Here is a 23913-nt window from a genome sequence, read left to right as displayed (position 1 = left end):
AAAATATGTGGAATGATAAGGATAATCCCAATAATGATTTTTATAGGCTATGCTAAAATTGCATTTGTATTTGAATATTTGTGCGTAGGATAATGTTTTTTATACCCTGCGCCACACTGGGTTTTATAATATAGTCCATATGTTTGCAATACCCACAAGGAGACGAGATAGACAGGGTCGGCCCCTGAGTTAAACTAGCCATGTCCGTATGTCCGTCCGTCTTTAATTACACTTTTGTAATCAAAGTCTAATATCTACTACTAAAACCCGATATCTACTAATAAGGCCCCAGAAGCCAGAATTGTTGCCTGATTTACTTTAACTTTTGCACAAGAGGTGCAATTGATAGCCCCAGCTTTTATTCTTTAAATTTTGCACATGAATTAATATTGTAGCTACACACAAAAAAAAATTTTTCTGATTCAATCACGAAATTAATTGATCCAATTAATTTTTTAATTGAAATGTCTTCAATCACGAAAATGATAGTATCAATCAGAGTTTTAATTGGGCATAGAAAAAATTCTTGATTAAAAAATTAATTGATTTCATTACCAAATTTCAAATAATTTTTTAATTGATTCAATTAAAAATTTAATTGATGTTGATTGCAAAACTCAATTAATTTATTAATTAAAAAGGTAACTATTTTCAAGTACATTTTGAATTGGCTTAGAATTTTTATATGGATTAACAATTGATTGTCATGATTAAAAAGTTAATTGTATCAATTAATTTATTAATTGAAAAAATTTTCAACTTCAATTAACTTTTTAATTGGAAATATTTTGGTAATATTTTTTTCTGTGTATGCATGCCAAATTTGGTTGAAATCGGTTCAGATTTATATATAGCTCCCATATATATTTTTTCCCGATTTTCACTCATATGACCATAGAGGTCAAAGTTTTATTCCGATTTATGTGAAATTTTACACAGGGAGTAGAAATAACATTGTAACTATGCATACTAAATTTGGTTGAAATCGGTTCAGATTTAGATATAGCTTCCATATATATGTTTTTCTTATTTTGGCAAAAATGGTCAAAATACCAACATTTTCCTTGTAAAAACGCCACTGCTAAATCGAAAACATATAGGATTGACTTATATTTCCCTATACTTCTATTATATAGCTATCGAAAATTGTGGACAGTGAAAATGAGGGAACTAATTCGATGCCAAAAATATATCAACATTTGTATCACAATGGACTGAATTGTCTAAGTGAGCCTGATACATCGGGCTGCCACCTAACCTATATCAACCCTTGAAAGAAAACATCATTGACGACACATTTCCAAATGTAGAAATCGCAATGAGAATCGTTTTAAGCATGATGGTTACTAACTGCAGTAGGGAAAGTTCCTTCTCCAAACTAAGAAGTATTAACAAGTATATACTGCCGTAAGTACGGCCAGGCCGAAGCTTATGTACCCTCCACCATGGATTGTGTAGAAACTTCTACTGAAGACTGTCATCCACAATCGAATTACTTGGGTTGGGGTATCTTAAAACTTCTTAACAGCCAGAGCGTAGAGAGCCAGAATTGAAATATGGGGGTCACTTATATGGGGGCTATATACAATTATGAACTTAATTATAACTTGGGTTGCGGTAACACTTGCCGATGGCAAGGTATCTTAAAACTTCTTCTAATTTGCGAAGTAGTCCATACGTGGTATATATTAAACTAAAAATTGCCGATTAAATACGTATACAATTAAGTTTTACAAAATTTTTTATAGAAATAAAATTTTGACAAAATTTTCTGTAGAAATAAAATTTTGACAAAATTTTCTATAGAACAAAAATTTTGACAAAATTTTCTATAGAAATAAAATTTTGACAAAATTTTCTATAGAAATAAAATTTTCACAAAATTTTCTATAGAAATAACATTTTTGTAGATTATTTTTGGCTCGAGTGGCAACCATGATTATGAACCGATATTTTTTGTGTGATTGGGGATCGGCTACACGCAGAGAAGAAACATGATTGTCACAATCATATTCGAAGAGCAAAATAATATGATAGTAGCTATTTTTGCGGCGACCATGTAACATTTTAACCTGCAACCATGTTGGCTCAGTGAACATGGTTCTAAGAAAAATGTAATTGTCCTCATCTAAAATGTTATTATATTGATAAAAAGAATTTTGTTTGAATGAAAAGACAATGGTCACTATTTAAAATGTTATGGTATTCATTAAAAATGTTTTTCTTCTAGTTAAAAGAACATGGTCTCAACATAAAATGTTTTGATCTTTATGAAAAAACTTTTTTCATCGTCGAAAAAAGGACGCCACTTGCGAAAAGAAAACACAAAATTAACTTTATATATTTGTTTTTATTTATTTATAAACTAATTCATTGTTTATTTGTTTTTATAATGCCGTTCAAGCAAACATCATATATTTTTACACACTCTATTTTATTTCAATTTCAACAATAAGTACTTATTCCATATTTACATCGTGCCCATCAAATGTACAAACGCAGACATCATGTAACTGCAAATAAAAGATACCATATAGCAAAATGCAGAACAAAAAACTGGTAAATTTTTTCAATTATACTTTCCTTTTTTGTGTTCACATAAAACCACGTGCCACTTCTGAATAAATAAATTAACACAAAACACAGTAAATCCGTATTCTCCGTCCATTCCAAGAAACAATCAACACACGACTGACGCGCAAAATGGAAATCGTGTGTACCTGTTCAATGTTTTTATAAAATTCTTTTCGCAGCAAAAAGGTTAAAAAACTAAATGGTCACGAAAAAAATGTAAATGGTCTTTATGGACATGTAATGGTTCTAGACATGTATATACTTAACCTATAAAAATACTTTTTTCCCTGTAAAAAAGTAAAAAAAGTGTATGGTCAGATACATGATTTTCCTGACCATATAATGGTCTCAAATTCTATCATTTAAATAATAGAACATGTTTGCGGCATTTGAGAACCATTTAAATGCTTATTGCCAACATATATTTTTCTCCGCTCGAAAATTATTTTTACAAAGACAAAATATATGGTTTTCGCGACAATTATCTGCTCTAGATAAGCATTAAATGGATGCGGCAACCATGTCCAAACATGGTTTTTCTGTGCGTGTATATACAACTATAGACCGATATGGACCAATTTTGGCATGGTTCTTGGATACCATATAATAACACCACGTACCAAATTTCAACTGGCTCCGGAGGACAAATCTGCGTATCGGTTTATATGGGGACTATATATAATTATGGACCGATGTGGACCAATTTTTGCGCAGTTGTTAGAGACCATATACTTACACCATGTACCAAATTTCAGCCTGATCGGATGAAATTTGCTTCTCTTCGAGGCTCCGCAAGCCAAATTTGGGGATCGTTTTATATGGGGGCTATATATAATTATGGACCGATTTGGACCAATTTTTGCATGGTTGTGACAGACCATATACAAACACCATGTACCAAATTTCAACCGGATCGGATGAATTTTGCTCCTCCAAGAGGGTACGCAAGCCAAATCTGGGCGTCGATTTATATGGGGGGCTATACGTAAAAGTGGTCCGATATGGCCCATTTTCAATACCAACTGACCTACATCAATAACAACTACTTCTGCCAAGTTTCAAGTCGATAGCTTGTTTCGTTCGGAAGTTAGCGTGTTTTTAACAGACGGACGGACGAACGGACATGCTTAGATCGACTCAGAACTTCACCACGACCCAGAATATATATACTTTATGGGGTCTTAGAGCAATATTTCGATGTGTTACAAACGGAATGACAAAGTTAATATACCCCTCCATCCTATGGTGGAGGGTATAAATGAATTGAGTTACAATGCTTCAAGAGAGATTAAGATTAGGGAGATCGCTGATGTCCATAGAATGCCAGCAAAAAAAGCGTCGCCAAAAAGTAGTGAAAATGTGCTTTTTGGATCCGGAAGTGATGCAAAATGGGCACAGAAGTGGTGAATTTACCATGGGCTTGTCATAGGACGAATGTCCACCATTTCCACAGCCATTGCACTGCGTTTACTTTACTTTTAATGGTGTGATCCGAATTCAGTGATTTGGTACATCCAATTAAAAAAAAATTGATATTTTGCCAAAAAAAAAAAAAAAACAATTTATGATTTTTAATACATCTAATTATACAATTATTATTCGAGCTTTATGGACAGATATAGATTAAGGAACATGGTTATTAGAGCCATTGAAGGTTAGGTTAGGTGGCAGCCCGATGTATCAGGCTCACTTGGACTATTCAGTCCATTGTGATACCACATTGGTGAACTTCTCTCTTATCACTGAGTGCTGCCCGATTCCATGTTAAGCTCAATGACAAGGGACCTCCTTTTTATAGCCGAGTCCGAACGGCTTTCCACATTGCAGTGAAACCACTTAGAGAAGCTTTGAATCGGTCGAAGCAGGAATCGAACCCACGACCTTATGTATGCAAGGTGGGCATGCTAACCATTGCACCACGGTGGCTCCCATTGAAAAGAAAACGCCAGATACAAATCTATACACGCCTGGACTGTACATGTTTCGGTTCGGGCGAATGAACCTTTCCACAGCCTTTAGTATAGATCTGGCTGGGAGAGATAACTCAATTTTGGGCCCTTTATGCTAACTCCTTATGGAGAAAACATTTGAGAAATTTCCTCTTACAAATTGAATCATCTTTTCTCCCACTGTACATCATCTTTTCATATAACTTACAAGTCCCTTAATCTTATTTTTATTTCGTTTTGTTACATAGTAATGCAACAACACGAAATTTTATTTTTAGAAAGCTAATTTGTTAGAATTCACCTAAGTGGTGAACAGTCGAACAATGCTTATTGTTTCTACAGTCAACTACAACATGTGACAATTTACAGAAACTGGTTTCCAGGATACAACAACAATTCTAACGCGTACATTAGTCGTGTTTTTCCTAGTTTTACGACGGGCTCATCGTTGCTTATTATATTTCATGTTAGCCTGATAATGAAACAGGCAATTGACGTCCAAATGCATTATATCTAATTATACAATTATTTTTCGAGCTTTATGGACAGATATAGCTCTAATAACCATGTTCCTTAATCTATATCTGTCCATAAAGCTCGAAAAATAATTGTATAATTAGATATAATGCATTTGGACGTCAATTGCCTGTTTCGTTATAAGGCTAACATGAAATATAATTTTTAATACATTGTAACCTTTGTTCGAAACTTTTGACCTCAAATATTTCAAAAAATTCGCAATTTTTATAGAATGGATTTAGCTTTTTTTTGACAAAATTTAAATAATTTGTACCACTTTATTAATCCTTACTCTGTTTTTAAACTATGTGAAACAAAAAAGTTCAAATTACCCTTTAAAAATATGAAAAATGCGAGTTATAAACAAGAATAACATATATATGGCCGTAAGTTCGGCCAGGACGAATCTTATGTACCCTCCACCATGGATTGCGTAGAAACTTCTACGAAAGACTGTCATTCTCAATCGAATTACTTGGTTTGTGGTATCTTAAAACCTTTTAACATCTTTTTCTAAATTGTTAGTTAGTCCATCGATCGATTTTTCTGAGGGCTATATAGAACTATAGACCGATATGGACCTAGTTAGACATGGTTGGACTGAATGGACTGAATAGTCTAAGTGAGCCTGAATCTTAATCGGGCTGCCACTTTAACCTAGGCATGGTTGTTATCGGCCATATACTAGCACAATGTACCAAATTTCAACTAATTCGGATGAAATTTGCTCCTCCAAGAGGCTCCAAAGCCAAATCTCGGGTTCGATTTATATGGGGGCTATATATGATTATGGACTTATATGGACCACTTTTGGCATGGGTGTTAAATATCATATACTACCACCACGTACCAAATTTCAACCAGATCGGATGAATTTTGCTAATCCAAAAGGCACCGGAGGTCAAATCTGGGGATCGGTTTATATGGGGGCTATATATAATTATGGACTGATATGAACCAATTCCTGCATGGTTATTGGATACCATATACTAACATCACGTACCAAATTTCAACCGAATCGGATGAATTTTGGTCTTCCAAGGGGCTCCGGAGGTCAAATCTGGGGATCGGTTCATATGGGGGCTATATATACTTATGGACTAATTTTTGCATGGTTATTAGAAATCATATGCTGACACCATGTACCAAATTTCAGCCGGATCGGATGAAATTTGCTTCTCTTAGAGGCTCCGCAAGCCGAATCTAGGGATCGGTTTATATGGCGGCTATAGAATTTCACCACGACCCAGAATATATGTACTTTATGGGGTCTTAGAGCAATATTTAGATGTGTTACAAACGGAATGACAAAGTTAGTATACCCCCATCCTATGGAGGAAGGTATAAAAATTGAATTAAAAGAACTTCCTGAGTAGTCAAAATAAAGAACATCTTTGGAGGACATTTTTGAAAGTGTTTTTAAAGTTGTGGCCTTACTTCCAATTTTTTTTCTGGGATGTGATGTGCTAAAAAGCATAGAATTTGAAGAAGTGACTAACGATTTGGCTTTTTAACAAAGGACAGAATAGTCTAAGTGACTATTTGCCACTTTAACCTAACCACACGATTTTGCCTGTCTCAAATCTGGAAGGGTTCCTCTTCAAACGACATAAAGTAGGCGGCAACTCTGATGCCAGTCCCCCTAACGCCAAATTCTGATGTTCATGAGAAAAGAATTAGTAAACTGATTTTTTTTTTTGAATTCTAATATAAATGAATTCTTAAAAGAATTTTAATCTGTGAATGATATTTTTTTTTTGTTTATTATAACAAAATAATGTTCTATACATTTTCGGATATGATTAAGCTATCAGACTTAAGGTTGTTTTCCGCAAATAAAAAGACTTATTTTTTGCATTGTTACGTTTCGAGAATTTTTGTTGTCTTCTCATAATAATAAATAATGTTCTGTCAAAGTCATAAGGGCCCCATTATACTAATATGCCCAAGGCCTCTAAAAGGTTAAAGACGGTCCTGACTCCCATATACACTGAAAAAAAAAGCAAGCCCGGTTCCAAAGATTTGGTTTTTACTTTAAAAATTTTGGTATTCATTCCGAGCCAAAGAAGCGGAGAATACAAGTAAGGATACTTTTAAGACACAATTCTCTTTTAAATTTGGGTTTTGTGTACTTGCTTTTAGGAAGCAAATTTAAATTTTTCGCTTTTTCAGCTTTTTTTCTTCATATGCTATCAAAGCCTTTAAAAACGAGTTAAAGACAACTTTATTTTCCAAATTCAGACTCGACTTCCAGTAGAATTTATGCTATGTTTCAAGTAAAAACCTCTTAAAAAGAAAGTGTTGAAAACCATATCCTATTTTTGAACGATTTTTTGCTTTGTAGTCAAGATGCGAAAAGACAACAAATTTAAAGACAATTTCATTAATTTTAAATAATTTTTATGAATTATTAAAGTCAAGTTGACCATAGCCCAAAATTTGTTTCTTTCATGTTATGATATTCCTTCGAAAACGTCGTTTATTTTTCCTTGTATTAAGTAATTTACTACTTTACAGTTATTCACAATTTTCTTGGTCTATTTCAATTTGTCGCCAAAAATAACACTCATAAATCCATTTAAATCTGCTTAAAACTTAAACAAAAGTAATTTAAATTCCTTTGAATTCTATGAGGAATAAAAGATTAAGAGCTAATAGAAAATCTAGAAGCTTTAGGCTACTGATGTAATTATTCTTACCATGACTGCATTCCCAACCATTAAAATGCTTCAAGAATGCTGCGACAATCATGTCTCGTGCATAAGATCTGCATGACTGAGCATTAAGAAATTGAACCAAGGAGTAAGTTGAAGTTAAACGATACCATTAAAGTGGTAGATTTTCACTAATAATGTCACAGGGTGGAATTGCAGTAAAATGTGCAATTTTTTCAATGCAAAATGTCAACTTAAATGCAGATGATAAGGAAATTTTTTTGCCAAGATTATCTACACAACTGGACGATAAAATGAAATTCTCAAAGTAGGAAATTATGAAGGTTATTGCGTAGAATTCTTTTATGTCATATTCACATCTAAGTTACGGCTAATGAATTGTAAAAGGGAAGTGATATGGACCCTCTCAAAATTCGACTTCGACGCTGAAGAGCGCACTCATCTCAAAAGTAGAAAATTTACTTGAGAACTTTATTTTTTGTTTTTTACCACATTTTGAACTATGTATGTTGTAGGCTCTCAATGTTATAATTGCTAGCAGTATATTGCCAAATAAATTCTGTAATTTTTGTGGTGCGACAACTATTAAGAAAATTATTGAAAATCTTTACTTATAGCTAACACTAGGTGGGCCTTGTCAGCGGGGCTGGCACGTTTGCAACTCAAGCAAAAAATAATCCAACAAAATTTAGAGCAAATCTTACGAAAAACCTACAAATCGAAAAAAAATTATTTTGTCAGTCAAAATTTTATTTCTACAGAAAATTTTGTCAATATGTTATTTCTAAAGAAAATTTTGTCAAAATATTATTTCTAAAGAAAATTTTGTCAAAATTTTATTTTTATAGAAAATTTTATCAAAATTTTATTTTTATAGAAAATTTTGTACGTCTAGTTGTAGAGGAAATAAAAACAAGTAAGGAAAGTCTAAAGTCGGGCGGGGCCGACTATATTATACCCTGCACCACTTTGTAGATCTAAATTTTCGATACAATATCACATCCGTCAAATGGGTTGGGGGCTATATATAAAGGTTTGTCCCAAATACATACATTTAAATATCACTCGATCTGGACAGAATTTGATAGACTTCTACAAAATCTATAGACTCCAAATTTAAGTCGGCTAATGCACTAGGGTGGAACACAATGTTAGTAAAAAATATGGGAAACATTTAAATCTGGAGCAATTTTAAGGAAACTTCGCAAAGGTTTATTTATGATTTATCGCTCGATGTATATGTATTAGAAATTTAGGAAAATTAGAGTCATTTTTACAACTTTTCGACTCAGCAGTGGCGATTTTACAAGGAAAATGTTGGTATTTTGACCATTTTTGTCGAAATCAGAAAAACATATATATGGGAGTTTTATCTAAATCTGAACCGATTTCAACCAAATTTGGAACGGATAGCTACAATGCTAATTCTACTCCCTATGCAAAATTTCAACTAAATTGGAGTTAAAAATTGGCCTCTGTGGTCATATGAGTGTAAATCGGGCTAAAGCTATATATGGGAGCTATATATAAATCTGAACCGATTTCAATCAAATTTGGCACGCATAGCTACAATGCCAAATCTACTTCCTGTGTAAAATTTCAACTAAATTGGGCCAAAACTCTGGCTTTTAGGACCATATTAGCCCATATCGGGCGAAAGATATACATGGGAGCTATATCTAAATCTGAACCGATTTCAATCAAATTTTGCACACTTGACTATACTACTAATTGTACAAAATTTCAACCAAAGTGCAAAATTTCAACCAAATTCGGCCAAAAATCTGGCTTCTAGGGCCATATAAGTTCATATCGGGCGAAAGATATATATGGAAGCTATATCTAAATCTGAACCGATTTCAATCAAATTTTTCACACTTGACTATACGACTAAGTGTTATGTTTGTACAAAATTTCAAGCAAATCGGTATAAAACTCTGGCTGCTGGGTCCATATTAGTGCATATCGGGCGTAAGATATATATGGGAGCTATATCTAAATCTGAACCGATTTCTTCCAAAATCAATAGGGTTCTATTCTGACCCAAATTAGGAATATGTGCCAAATTTGAAGGCGATTGGACTTAAATTGCGACCTAGACTTTGATCACAAAAATGTATTCACAGACAGACGGACGGACAGACGGACATGGTTATATCGACTCAGGGATCCACCCTGAGCATTATTGCCAAAGACACCATGTGTCTATCTTGTATCCTTCTCGGTGTTACAAACATATGCACTAACTTATAATACCCTGTTCCACAGTGTGGCGCAGGGTATAAAAAGGAATATAAGTCCATATCGGGCGAAATATATATGGGAGCTATATCTAAATCTGAACCGATTTCTTCCAAAATCAATAGGGTTCTATTCTGAGCCAAAACACATACTTGTGCCAAATTTGAAGTCGATTTGACTAAAACTGCGACCTAGACTTTGATTACAAAAATGTGTTCACGGACCTATATCGACTCAGGAGCCCACCCTGAGCATTTTTGCCAAAGACACCATGTCTCTAGCTCGTCTCCTTCTGGGTGTCGCAAACATATGCACTAACTTATAATACCCTGTTCCACAGTGTGGCGCAGGGTATAAAAATGCTATTAAAAGCTAAAATCTATACACTTTTGCATGTGTTTGAACCAATTGTCGAATCCTCCCCCTCTTCAGACCGGTCCTGTATGCTCTTAGATCTTGAGGCTTCGTGTTTGTAATGCTAGCTTAGAGCTACTATATTTCCGCACAAAAACAACCAAGTGCTTATATTTTTTGTAAATTCTGTCAATGTTATTTCAACTGATGTTTTCCCTTTTCATGTTGGCTGCTTAAACATTTTATGTATTTTTTCATTTTTTGTATTTCATTTCGAGTGGAGTGGTTGCCACTTTTTCTGTTTGGTCAATCAATTGTCTTTTGTTTACAATTTTCCAATTCCGAGTGATGGTGGGTCGTTGGGTGGTCTACTATACTCTTCACTTACACTCTAACTATTACTGCGGCAAGCACATAATTCTAGACATCGTTGTTGTAGATATTCCCCCCAATTTCATTCAATTCATTTGCCTTCTGTTGTCGACATGAATTCAAAGCTGTTAAATCTCTATTGGCCCCCGTTTGTCGTTGTTTTTCAAGAGTCCACTCGATGTAATTGAACATTTGTTTGGTTTGACTTCCTGACAATCCTCAACACATCCTCGATGCTTCGTCACTTTGCATATTCACTTTTGTTCCTCCGGATGATAGCATGGTACATTTACATTGTTTTGCCTCTTTAATGCTGAAGTCCGAAGCTCGTTTAATGCGCTACTGACAAGTGTAAGTTAAGTAATCCGATGCATTAACTTGTTAAGTTTCTTCTAAGGAACTTGCTTAAGTAGATGTAAGCTAAAGCTTCTTTGCATCGAAATGCATCGAGGAAATTAAAATTTGAACAAATTTAATAGAGTTCACTACAATAAGTGATTAAAGATGCACGTTATCAAAGTTGCAGGATTGGAGGTATACACCAACCAGTAAGTTTCAAAGCAATTTTGTAACAATAAGAGATAGAACTCCCTTAGACATTGTGGTGTACATAGTTTTAGTATAAAAAGGATTTATAAGGATTTGTTATCAAATTTACATTACAAATACTCAATGAATAAGTAAGAGAGAGAGAGAAATATAAATAGCTACACTCAAAAAAATATTGACCTAATATAAAAGATTATGCAACATAGAACACACAATTTACGCAATAATATGGACAAAATTTCTTTAAAATAATGAAATTTTAAGTAACAAAGTTTCTAACCTTTTGACTTTTTTATTAAATTTAGAACACGAATCTTGAAAATGTTCGGCCCTTCGTTAAGGGGGTATGTCTTTCAAAATTTTGAAAATATTTCTTAAAAAAGAAAAACATTTTTGTTTTAATTAAATCGTATTAAAAATTTACTGATATATAGAAACTTTAAATTTAAGATAAAAACGCTTCAAATACAAGCTAAGACATATTTTGAAGATTTTGCATCTTTGGCTTCAAGTTGTTTAGGAATTTAGATGTTTTCTAACTTCTACTTTGAAGTATATGTTATAATTTCGACAAAAATTTCTATAGAAATTAAATTTCGACAAAATTGTCTTTTGAAGAAATATTGACAAATGTTCTATAGAAATAAGATTTTCTATAAAAATACAATTTTGAAAAAAAAATCTGTAGAAATTAAATTTTGAAAAAAATTCTACACCCAGAAAATAGTAAGCCCTTCTTTAAGTTAAAACAAGTGAGGAAAGTCTAAAGTCGGGCGGGGCCGACTATATTATACCCTGCACCACTTTGTAGATCTAACTTTTCGATACCATGTCACATCCGTCAAATGTGTTGGCGGCTATATATAAACGTTTGTCACCAATACATAAATTTAAATATCACTCGATCTGGGCAGCATTTAATAGACTTCTACAAAATCTATAGACTCAAAATTTAAGTCGGCTAATGCACTAAGTTGGAACACAATGTTAGTAAAAAACAAGTAAGGAAAGCCTAAAGTCGGGCGGGGCCGACTATACTATACCCTGCACCACTTTGTAGATCTAAATTTTCGGTACCATATCACATCCGTCAAATGTGTTGGGTGCTATATATAAAGGTTTGTCCCAAATATCACTCGATTTGGACAGAATTTGATAGACTTTTACAAAATCTATAGACTCAAAATTTAAGTCGGCTAATGCACTAGGGTGGAACACAATGTTAGTAAAAAACCAGTAAGGAAAGTCTAAAGTCGGGCGGGGCCGACTATATTATACCCTGCACCACTTTGTAGATCTAAATTTTCGATACCATATCACATCCGTCAAATGTGTTGGGGGCTATATATAAAGGTTTGTCCCAAATACATACATTTAAATATCACTCGATCTGGAAGAATTTGATAGACTTCTACAAAATCTATAGACTCAAAATTTAAGTCGGCTAATGCACTAGGGTGGAACACAATGTTAGTAAAAAAATAAGGAAACTTCGAAAAAGTTTATTTATGATTTATCGCTCGATATATATGTATTAGAAGTTTAGGAAAATTAGAGTCATTTTTACAACTTTGCGACTAAGCAGTGGCGATTTTACAAGGAAATTGTTGGTATTTTGACCATTTTTGTCGAAATCAGAAAAACATATATATGGGAGCTATATCTAAATCTGAACCGATTTCAACCAAATTTGGCACGCATAGCAACAATGCTAATTCTACTCTCTGTGCAAAATTTCAACTAAATCGAAGTTAAAAATTGGCCTCTGTGGTCATATGAGTGTAAATCGGGCGAAATCTATATATGGGAGATATATCTAAATCTGAACCGATTTCAACCAAATTTGGCACGCATAGCTACAATGCTAATTCTACTCTCTGTGCAAAATTTCAACTAAATCGAAGTTAAAAATTGGCCTCTGTGGTCATATGAGTGTAAATCGGGCGAAAGCTATATATGGGAGATATATCCAAATCTGAACCGATTTCAACCAAATTTGGCACGCATTGTTACAATGCTAATTATACTCCCTGTGCAAAATTTCAACCAAATCGAAGTTAAAAATTGGCCTCTTTGGGCAAATGAGTGTAAATCGGACGAAAGCTATATATGGGAGCTATATCTAAATCTGAACCGATTTGGCTGGTATCTTGCAAGTTTTTCGAGACCCATAAAATATTCGGATGTACGGAATTTGAGGAAGATCGGTTGATATACACGCCAATTATGACCAAATCGGCGAAAAATATATATGGCAGCTATATCTAAATCTGAACCGATTTTTTCCAAAATCAATAGGGATCGTCTTTGAGCCGAAACAGGACCCTATACCAAATTTTAGGACAATCGGACTAAAACTGCGAGCTGTACTTTGCACACAAAAATACATCAACAGACAGACAGACAGACAGACGGACAGACAGACGGACAGACAGACAGACGGACATCGCTAAATCGACTCAGAATTTAATTCTAAGCCGATCGGTATACTAAAAGGTTGGTCTATGATTACTCCTTCTTGGCGTTACATACAAATGCACAAACTTATTATACCCTGTACCACAGTAGTAGTGAAGGGTATAAATATGGGAAACGTTTAAATCTGAAGCAATTTTAAGGAAACTTCGAAAAAGTTTATTTATGATTTATCGCTCGATATATATGTATTAGAAGTTTAGGAAAATTAGAGTCATTTTTACAACTTTGCGACTAAGCAGTGGCGATTTTACAAGGAAATTGTTGGTATTTTGACCATTTTTGTCGAAATCAGAAAAACATATATATGGGAGCTATATCTAAATATGAACCGATTTCAACCAAATTTGGCACGCATAGCAACAATGCTAATTCTACTCTCTGTGCAAAATTTCAACTAAATCGAAGTTAAAAATTGGCCTCTGTGGTCATATGAGTGTAAATTGGGCGAAAGCTATATATGGGAGATATATCCAAATCTGAACCGATTTCAACCAAATTTGGCACGCATAGTTTCAATGCTAATTCTACTCCCTGTGCAAAATTTCAACTAAATCGGAGTTAAAAATTGGCCTCTGTGGTCATATGAGTGTAAATCGGGCGAAAGCTATATATGGGAGATATATCCAAATCTGAACCGATTTCAACCAAATTTGGCACGCATAGCTACAATGCTAATTATACTCCCTGTGCAAAATTTCAACCAAATCGAAGTTAAAAATTGGCCTCTTTGGGCAAATGAGTGTAAATCGGACGAAAGCTATATATGGGAGCTATATCTAAATCTGAACCGATTTGGCTGGTATCTTGCAAGTTTTTCGAGACCCATAAAATATTCGGATGTACGGAATTTGAGGAAGATCGGTTGATATACACGCCAATTATGACCAAATCGGCGAAAAATATATATGGCAGCTATATCTAAATCTGAACCGATTTTTTCCAAAATCAATAGGGATCGTCTTTGAGCCGAAACAGGACCCTATACCAAATTTTAGGACAATCGGACTAAAACTGCGAGCTGTACTTTGCACACAAAAATACATCAACAGACAGACAGACAGACAGACAGACGGACAGACAGACGGACAGACAGACAGACGGACATCGCTAAATCGACTCAGAATTTAATTCTAAGCCGATCCGTATACTAAAAGGTTGGTCTATGATTACTCCTTCTTGGCGTTACATACAAATGCACAAACTTATTATACCCTGTACCACAGTAGTGGTGAAGGGTATAATGACCTATAATATAAAAAATAATCTTTTAGAAAATGGTTTGATAGAAAATTCACTGCTGGTGAGATTTGAACATGTGTTCGTTTTTTTGTATTCATAATAATAGAACATATCGAGATGTAGTTAAACTGTTAGGCCTTAGTGTCATGTAAGCTTCATTAGAGATAATTTAAATTTGCACTATTTCCGGGTCACAAGTTAGTTTAATTATGTCCTTCACCACTACTGTGGTACAGGGTATAATAAGTTAGTGCATTTGTATGTAACGCCAAGAAATAATTGTCATAGACCATTCTTTTAGTATACCGATCGGCTTAGAATTAAATTCTGAGTCGATGTAGCGATGTCCGTCTGTCTGTCTGTCGGTCCGTCCGTCTGTCTGTATATGTAATTTTGTGCACAAAGTACAGGTCGCAGTTTAAGTCCGATCGTCCTCAAATTTGACATAACGTGTTTCTTCGGGTAGAAGACAATCGCTATTGATTTTGGAATAAATCGGTTCAGATTTAGATATAGCTGTCATATATAGTTACCACCGATTTGATCATAATTCACGTATTTATGAACCGACGTTCTTCAAATTTTGTACATCTGAATGTTTTGTCAGTCCGGTAAAAACTGCCAAATATCAGCCAAATCGGTTCAGATTTATATATAGCTCCCATATATATCTTTCGTCCGATTTGGACTTATATGGACCCAAAAGCGACAGTTTTGCCCTGATTTGCTTCAAATTTTGCACAACGAATACGTTTAATGGTATCGTTAATTGTGCCAAATTTAATTGAAATCGGTTCAGATTTAGATATAGCTCCCCTATATATCTTTCGTCCGATTTTGACTTATATGGCTTCAAAAGCCAGAGTTTTGCCCTAATTTGATTAAAATTTTGTACAAGGAGTATGTTTAATAGTATCGTTAATTGTGCCAAATTTAGTTGAAATCGGTTCAGATTTAGATATAGCTCCCATATATATCTTTCGACCGATTTAGACTTATATGGCCCAAAAGCCAGAGTTTTGCCCTGATTTGCTTCAAATTTTGCACAACAAGTACGTTTAATAGTATCGTTAAGTGTGCTTAATTTGGTTAAAATCGATTCCGATTTAGATATAGCTCCCATATATATCTTTCGTCCGATTTGGATTTATATGGCCTCAAAAGCCAGAGTTTTGCCCTGAGTTGCTTGAAATTTTGCACAAGGAGTACGTTTTATAGTATCAGTAATTGTGCAAAATTTAGTTGAAGTCGGTTCAGATTTAGATATAGCTCCCATATATATCATTCGCCCGATTTGGTCTAATATGCCCACAGAGGCAAAAGTGCTACTCTGATTTACGTGAAATTTTGCAGAGGGAGTAGAATTGAACTTGAAACTTTGCACAGGCAGTAGAATTAAGGTTCTGCATATGCGTGTTTATTTTGGTTGAAATCGGTTCAGATTTTGATATAACTCTCATATATATCTTTCGCCCGTTTTTCCTTCATATGACCACAGAGGTCAAAGATGTTATCCGATTTACGTGAAATTTTGCACAGGGAGTAGATTCGACATAGTAACTATGCATGTGAAATTTGATTGCAATCGGTTCAGATTTCGATATAGATTCCATATATATGTTTTTCCTATTTAAGGAAAACTGGCCGAAATACCTACATTTTCCTTATTAAATCGCCACTGCTAAGTCGAAAACTTATCAAAATGACTCAAATTTTCCTACTACTCTATTACACATCCATCGACCGATAAATCATAAATACACTTTTGCGAAGTTGCCTCAAAATTGGTTCATATTTAAATGTTTCCTATATTTATTTTTTACTAACATTGTGTTCCACCTCAGCGCATTAGCCGACTTAATTGTAAAATCTATAAGTATTGCAGAACTCTGTACAGATCTGCTCAGATATACAGAATATATGTGTATGGATTCATATAGCATCCAACACATTGGACGAATTTGATATGGTATCGAAAATGTGGACTTACAAAGTGGTGAAGGGTATAATATAGTCGGCCCAGCCCGACTTTAGACTTTCCTTACTTGTTTTTTACTATTTTAAACATTGAAAATGCTCTTTCAACAGAAATATTTGAAAATTGTAGTGAAAGTAATGCTACTGCTTGGATTGACCTCTCGCATCTATTTTTCGCCAAATTCTTGCAAGAATTTTTCCGAATTCGATTGAAAAAGTTTGCACTGTATTAGGTGTTGATACACTCAAAAAAAGTGAAGCCTCTATTGCGCTAAAGCCAATATTCACGGAATTATTATGTTTGGAGAAAGTTTTTTCTTTTTTTTTTAATCTAATAATATTTTGCTAACATTAGTAAAATTAACTAAACAACGAGAAAGAATATACATAAATGAAGCATAAAGATTTAGTAAATTCGTACTTCTTACAGAATAGTTCAGAATTTCTTAATGCCAATAATGCGCCCATCGTGAACTTCGTATGGCACTAAAGACATTTTTACAATTTTTAACTCCAAATTTTTCCTTCAAGCTACAAAAGATTCTTTAATAAATTGAACAAAATAATTTTGTGTTATAAATTTTCTTGACTTTGTCGAAAAATAATTAACTAATTTTTGTGAAATCGGCGTGACATCTGCGTTTCTAATACAGTTTAGATAAAATTTTTAAAATTTAATTAAATATTCTTTTCTGGTGGTTTCACTGTTTTTACAGTGTATAGCTTTCCTGCCGAAATCTTGTCGCTTATATTACTTTAGAATCGTATTAAAATTATTCAAAGGAGAAAGTCTCAAAACCCCAGCCATAGGCCAGCCACATAAGATGCGAATAGATCTATAATCTGATCCAATATAATTCTACCCTCAAAAAAAGTTTACTTGTATCCAAAGATTTTGACCTTCCTTTAAAGATTTTGGTATTGATTCCGGGCCAAAGATGCGGGTTCTTTAAAATAAGGAGATTTTTTCTGGCTTTAAATCTATTATCTATATAATTAAAATTAAGATACAGATCACATTTATCGAAATGTCATTCTATTTTTCCGGTATATTAATAAAGCTATTCACGTACAAACAAATGCCAGTTCAAAAATCCATATTATGATGGATACTTCGAAGTAAAAAATATTTTCTTAATTCCAAGAAAACTTTACACCAAAGATTAATTAGTTTAAAAACATGCAACTTTAACGAAGGGACGCAAATTTTCAAAATGTATGTCATAAATGAAAAAATTTTGAAGCAAAGATTATAAACTTTGTTTTAATAAAACTTTCATTTTTTTAAAGAAATCTTTAATAGTGTGTAAATTTCGCATCCTAAAATTGAGGTTACGTAATTTTCAATATCACACATATTTTTTTTCAATGTAGAGAGGTCTCCACCATCTGAAAAGTAATATTTCATTACAAATAATTTATAATTTCCCCTATACATCTCAATCACATTCTACTTGCTAATAATCGATTCTAGTTGCTCCACATTTCACAATTTGGTCAATTGGACACACATCATTTCAAATATTGCCTAATAACATATTCACAAAAAAAAAAATTGTCACGACTCTATTTTCGTATTACAAATTTGTTGTCCACTACATACATTTCAAAAATGAGAACTGAAAACTATATTAGAATTAACAAGAGTTCCATTTAGGTGACAACTAACACATGTCACATTAACTTTTTTTTTCAGCCATAAGCAGTCAAGCGGACATGGACATGGACGGGAGCTTGTAACCAAATACGTTTGACCATGTACATCACTAATGTTTACCTCTAAACGTCCGTGTGTCTTTGAAACTATACACTTGCATATAGGCCAGTCACTCTCGGATAGCTAGTCCATCTGCCAGCCTATCCAATAGATGGAACACGCTGCTCATGACTATAAAACCACACTAAACCAAAGAACATGCATTAAAATTCAAACGTGACTATCATACCCTATTATCGTCATTGTCATCATCATCATCCTTATTTTCGTAACCATTGGCTGTAGTAAACACCAGATATCCAAACACCATCGATGATTTACCCACAATATTGGAATGGAATGTTGGTTGAATGGGTCCTAGTAGCTAACATCACAAGAACCCTCCAACTCCAGCAGATTAGTAGAAAATTCACACAACAAATGGAATAGTCCAAGTTAAAAAGCAGCAAATCTATAGGCCAAAAAGACACAACTTAATATACATTCCCGGTCACACTCATCACAAATCTAATTCCCAACAAAATGACCATAAAATAGGCCTTTTAAGCCAAATTAAAACTATTGTCATTTAGTGTCATCATATCGGCACGATTTTGATTGGCAGCACGTGTATTCTCCAATTGGCTGACGCTTAGTTAGTTTTGGTCAATAGGTCTATCGATTTCTTTTTGATGCACTCATACACTCTACCACCACACCCTTCTGACGGCCATCATTTGATTCATATGGTCAACGATAACCGAATGAGTTTTTGGAGTTGTGCAACAAGGTTTCATTGCATTCAGCAATTCTTGCACAGTGGTATTTGAAACATAAGAAGTATATACGAAATTCTACTATGGATAGCAATGCAAAGTTCTACAGTGAAAAAAATATTGTCGTGAGGCCAAAGATTTCATGTCCTTAAAATACGAATGCAAATTTTGCTTAGCGTAGAAGACGCATTTCTCTAATATAAAGTTTTTTTCCTTGTCCAAAAGTCGATAAAATTCTCAATGAAGTCGTGTTGTCCTTATAATTAAGTGATTGGACTTCAAAATGGGTATCATAACATGAAAGAACAATTTTTTGGGCTAAGGTCAACTTGACTTTAATAATTCAGAAAAATTCTTTAAAATTAATGAAATTGTCTTTAAATTTGTCGTCTTTTTGCATCTTGACTACAAAATAAAAAATCGTTCATAAATAGGTCATGTTTTTCAACACTTTATTTTAAAGACGTTTTTTACTTGAAACATAGCATAATTTCTACTGGAAGTCGTGTTTGAATTTGGAAAATAAAGTTGTCGTTAACTCGTTTTTAAAGGACTTTGATAGCATATGAAGAAAAAAAGCTGAAAAATTAAAATTTGCTTCCTACAAGCAAGTACACAAAAACTAAATTTAAAAGAGAATTGTGTCTTAAAAGTATGCTTATGTTACTTGAATTCTTTGTTTCTTTGGCTCAGAATCAATACCAATATTGTTAAAGTAAAAAAAAATTACAAAATTTTATGTAGAAATAAAGTTTTGACAAAAATTTCTATAGAAATAAAGTTTTGACAACATTTTCTACACAAATAAAATTTTAGCAAAATTTTGTATAGAAATAATATTTTAGCAAAATTTTGTATAGAAATAATATTTTGACAAAATTTTCTGTAGAAATAAAGTTTTACAAAACTTTCTATAGAAATTAAATTTTGACAAAATTTTCTATAGAAATAAACTCTTGACAAAATTTTCTATAGAAATAAAACTTTTAAAAAATTTTCTATAGAAATATAATTTTGAAAAAAAATTCTACAGAAATAAAATTTTGACAAAATTTTCTGTAAAAATAAAATTTTTACTAAATTTTTTAATGAACTAAAATTTTGACAAACTTTTCTATAGAAATAAAATTTTGACAAAATATTCTATGGAAATAAAATTTTGGCAAAATTTTCTGTAGAAATAAAATTTCGACAAAATTTTCATTAAAAATAAAATTTTGACAAAATTTTCTATAAAAATAACATTTTGAGAAAGTTTTCTAAAGAAATAAAATTTTGACAAAAGTTTCCATAGAAATAAAACTTTGGCAAAATTTTCCGTAGAAATAAAATTTCGACAAAATTTTCGGTATTTGCATTAGAATTAAATTTGCATTAGAAATACAATTTTGACAAAATTTTCTATAAAAATAACATTTTGAGAAAGTTTTCTAAAGAAATAAAATTTTGAAAAATTTTTCTATAGAAATAAAATTTTGATAAATTTTCTATATAAATAAAATTTTGACAAAATTTTCCATAGAAATAAAATTTTGGCAAAATTTTCTGTAAAAATAAAATTTCGACAAAATTTTCTGTAGAAATAAAATTTCGACAAAATTTTCATTAGAAATAAAATTTTGACAAAATTTTCATTAGAAATAAAATTTTGACAAAATTTTCTATAAATATAACACTTTGAGAGAGTTTTCTAAAGAAATAAAATTTTGACAAATTTTTCTATAGAAATAAAATTTTGATAAAATTTTCTATATAAACAAAATGTTGGCAAAATTTTCTGTAGAAATAAAATTTCGACAAAATTTTCATTAGAAATAAAATTTTAACAAAATTTTCTATAAAAATAACATTTTGAGAAAATTTTCTAAAGAAATAAAATTTTGACAAGTTTTTCTATAGAAATAAAATTTTGACAAAATGTTGTATAGAAATAAAATTTTGACAAAATATTGTATAGAAATACAATTTTGACAAAATTTTCCATAGAAATAAAATTTTGGCAAAATTTTCTGTAGAAATAAAATTTCGACAAAATTTTCTGTAGAAATAACATTTCGACAAAATTTTCTGTAGAAATAACATTTCGACAAAATTTTCATTAGAAATAAAATATTGACACAATTTTCTATAGAAATATAATTTTCACAAAATTTTCGATAGAAATATAATTTTGAAACAAATTTCTACAGAAATAAAATTTTCTGTAAAAATAAAATTTTGACTACATTTTCTAATGATATAAAAGTTTTACAAAATTTTCTATAGAAATAAAATTTTGACAAAATTTTCTATAGAAATAAACCCTTGACAAAATTTTCTATAGAAATAAGATTTTGAAAAAATTTCCTATGGAAATAAAATTTTGGCAAAATTTTCTGCAGAAATAAAATGTGGACAAAATTTTCTGTAGAAATAAAATTTCGACAAAATTTTCATTAGAAATAAAATACTGACACAATTTTCTATAGAAATACAATTCTGACAAAATTTTCTGCAGAAATAAAATTTTGACAAACTTTTCTGTAAAAATAAAATTTAGACTAAATTTTTAAACGAAATAAAATTTTAATTCTATAAAAATAAAAAAAAAATCTATAAAAATAACATTTTGAGAAAGTTTTTGAAGAAATAAATTTTGACAAAATGTTCTATAAAAATACAATTTTGACAAAATGTTCTATAGAAATAAAATTTTGGCAAAAATTTCTGTAGAAATAATATTTCGACAAAATTTTTTGTAGAAATAAAATTTCGACAAAATTTTCATTAGAAATAAAATATTGACACAATTTTCGATAGAAATACAATTTTCACAAAATTTTCTATAGAAATATAATTTTGAAACAAATTTCTACAGAAATAAAATTTTGATAAAATTTTCTGTAAAAATAAAATTTTGACTAAATTTTCTAATGATATAAAAGTTTTACAACATTTTCTATAGAAATAAAATTTTGACAAAATTTTCTATAGAAATAAACTCTTGAAAAAATTTTCTATAGAAATAAAATATTGAAAAAATTTTAGGTAGAAATAAAATTTCGACAACATTTTCTGTAGAAATAAAATTTCGACAAAATTTTCTGTAGAAATAAAATTTGACAAAATTTTCTATAAAAATTACATTTTGAGAAAATTTTCTATAGAAATAAAATATTGAAAAAATGTTCTATAGGAATAAAATTTTGACAAAATTTTACATAGAAATAAAATTTTAGCAAAATTTTCTGTAGAAATATAATTGTGAAAAAATTTTCTACAGAAATAAAATTTTGACAAGATTTTCTGTAAAAATAAAATTTTGACTAAATTTTCTAATGAAATAAAAGTTTTACAAAATTTTCTATTGAAGTGATATTTTGACCAAATTTTCTATAGAAATAAACTCTTGACAAAATTTTCTATAGAAGTAAAATTTTTACAAAATTTTCTATGTAAATAAAATTTTGGCAAAATTTTCTGTAGAAATAAAATTTCGACAAAATTTTAATTAGCAATAAAATTTTGACAAAATTGTTTTAAAAAAATAACATTTTGAGAAAGTTTTCTAAAAAAATAAAATTTTGAAAAGTTCTTCTATAGAAATAAAATTTTGATAAAATTTTCATTAGAAATAAAATATTTAAAAAATTTTCTATAGAAATAGTTAAAATGTTCAAAAAATTTTCTATTGAAATAAAATTTTGACAAAATGTTCTATAGAAATAAAATTTTGACAAAATTTTCTTCGTTTATGTATAGCCTCCATTAAAGCGGATTTCCAGATTTGGCTGATCCTGTTCAAAATTGTTCAAAAATTGCTTCATATCGGTTCATAATTATACATAGCCTCCATATAAATTGATATCCAGATTTGATTACCGGACATTCCTGGAGGTGAAAATTTCACCTGATCCAGTTGAAATTTGGTACGTGATATCGGTTTTTACTTTCATCATGTAAACATTTTTCAATATTTTAAGGGGTACATTTTTACCGACCCCCAAACTTGGCTTCTGTAGCCTCATCGCGAAACAAAAATTGGATTACACAGTTATTTAATATGCATTTTTATACCCTCCATCATAGGATGGGGGTATATTAACTTTGTCATTCCGTTTGTAACACATCGAAATATTGCTCTAAGACCCCATAAAGTATATATATTCTGGGTCGTGGTGAAATTCTGAGTCGATCTAAGCATGTCCGTCCGTCCGTCCGTCTGTTGAAATCACGCTAACTTCCGAACGAAACAAGCTATCGACTTGAAACTTGGCACAAGTAGTTGTTATCGATGTAGGTCGGACGGTATTGAAAATGGGACATATCGGTCCACTTTTAAGTATAGCCCCCATATAAAGGGACCCTCAGATTTGGCTTGTGGAGCCTCTAACAGAAGCATATTTCATCCGATCCGGCTGAAATTTGGTACATGGTGTTGGTATATAGTTTCTAACAACCATCCAAAAATTGGTCCACATCGGTCCATAATTATATATAGCCCCCATATAAACCGATCCCCAGATTTGGCTTGC

The sequence above is a fragment of the Haematobia irritans genome, chromosome 1 (assembly GCF_050003625.1).
Source record: "Haematobia irritans isolate KBUSLIRL chromosome 1, ASM5000362v1, whole genome shotgun sequence".
Classification (NCBI taxonomy): domain Eukaryota; kingdom Metazoa; phylum Arthropoda; class Insecta; order Diptera; family Muscidae; genus Haematobia; species Haematobia irritans.
The sequence above is the reverse complement of the archived record's forward strand: the minus strand, read 5'-3'. Positions refer to the sequence as shown.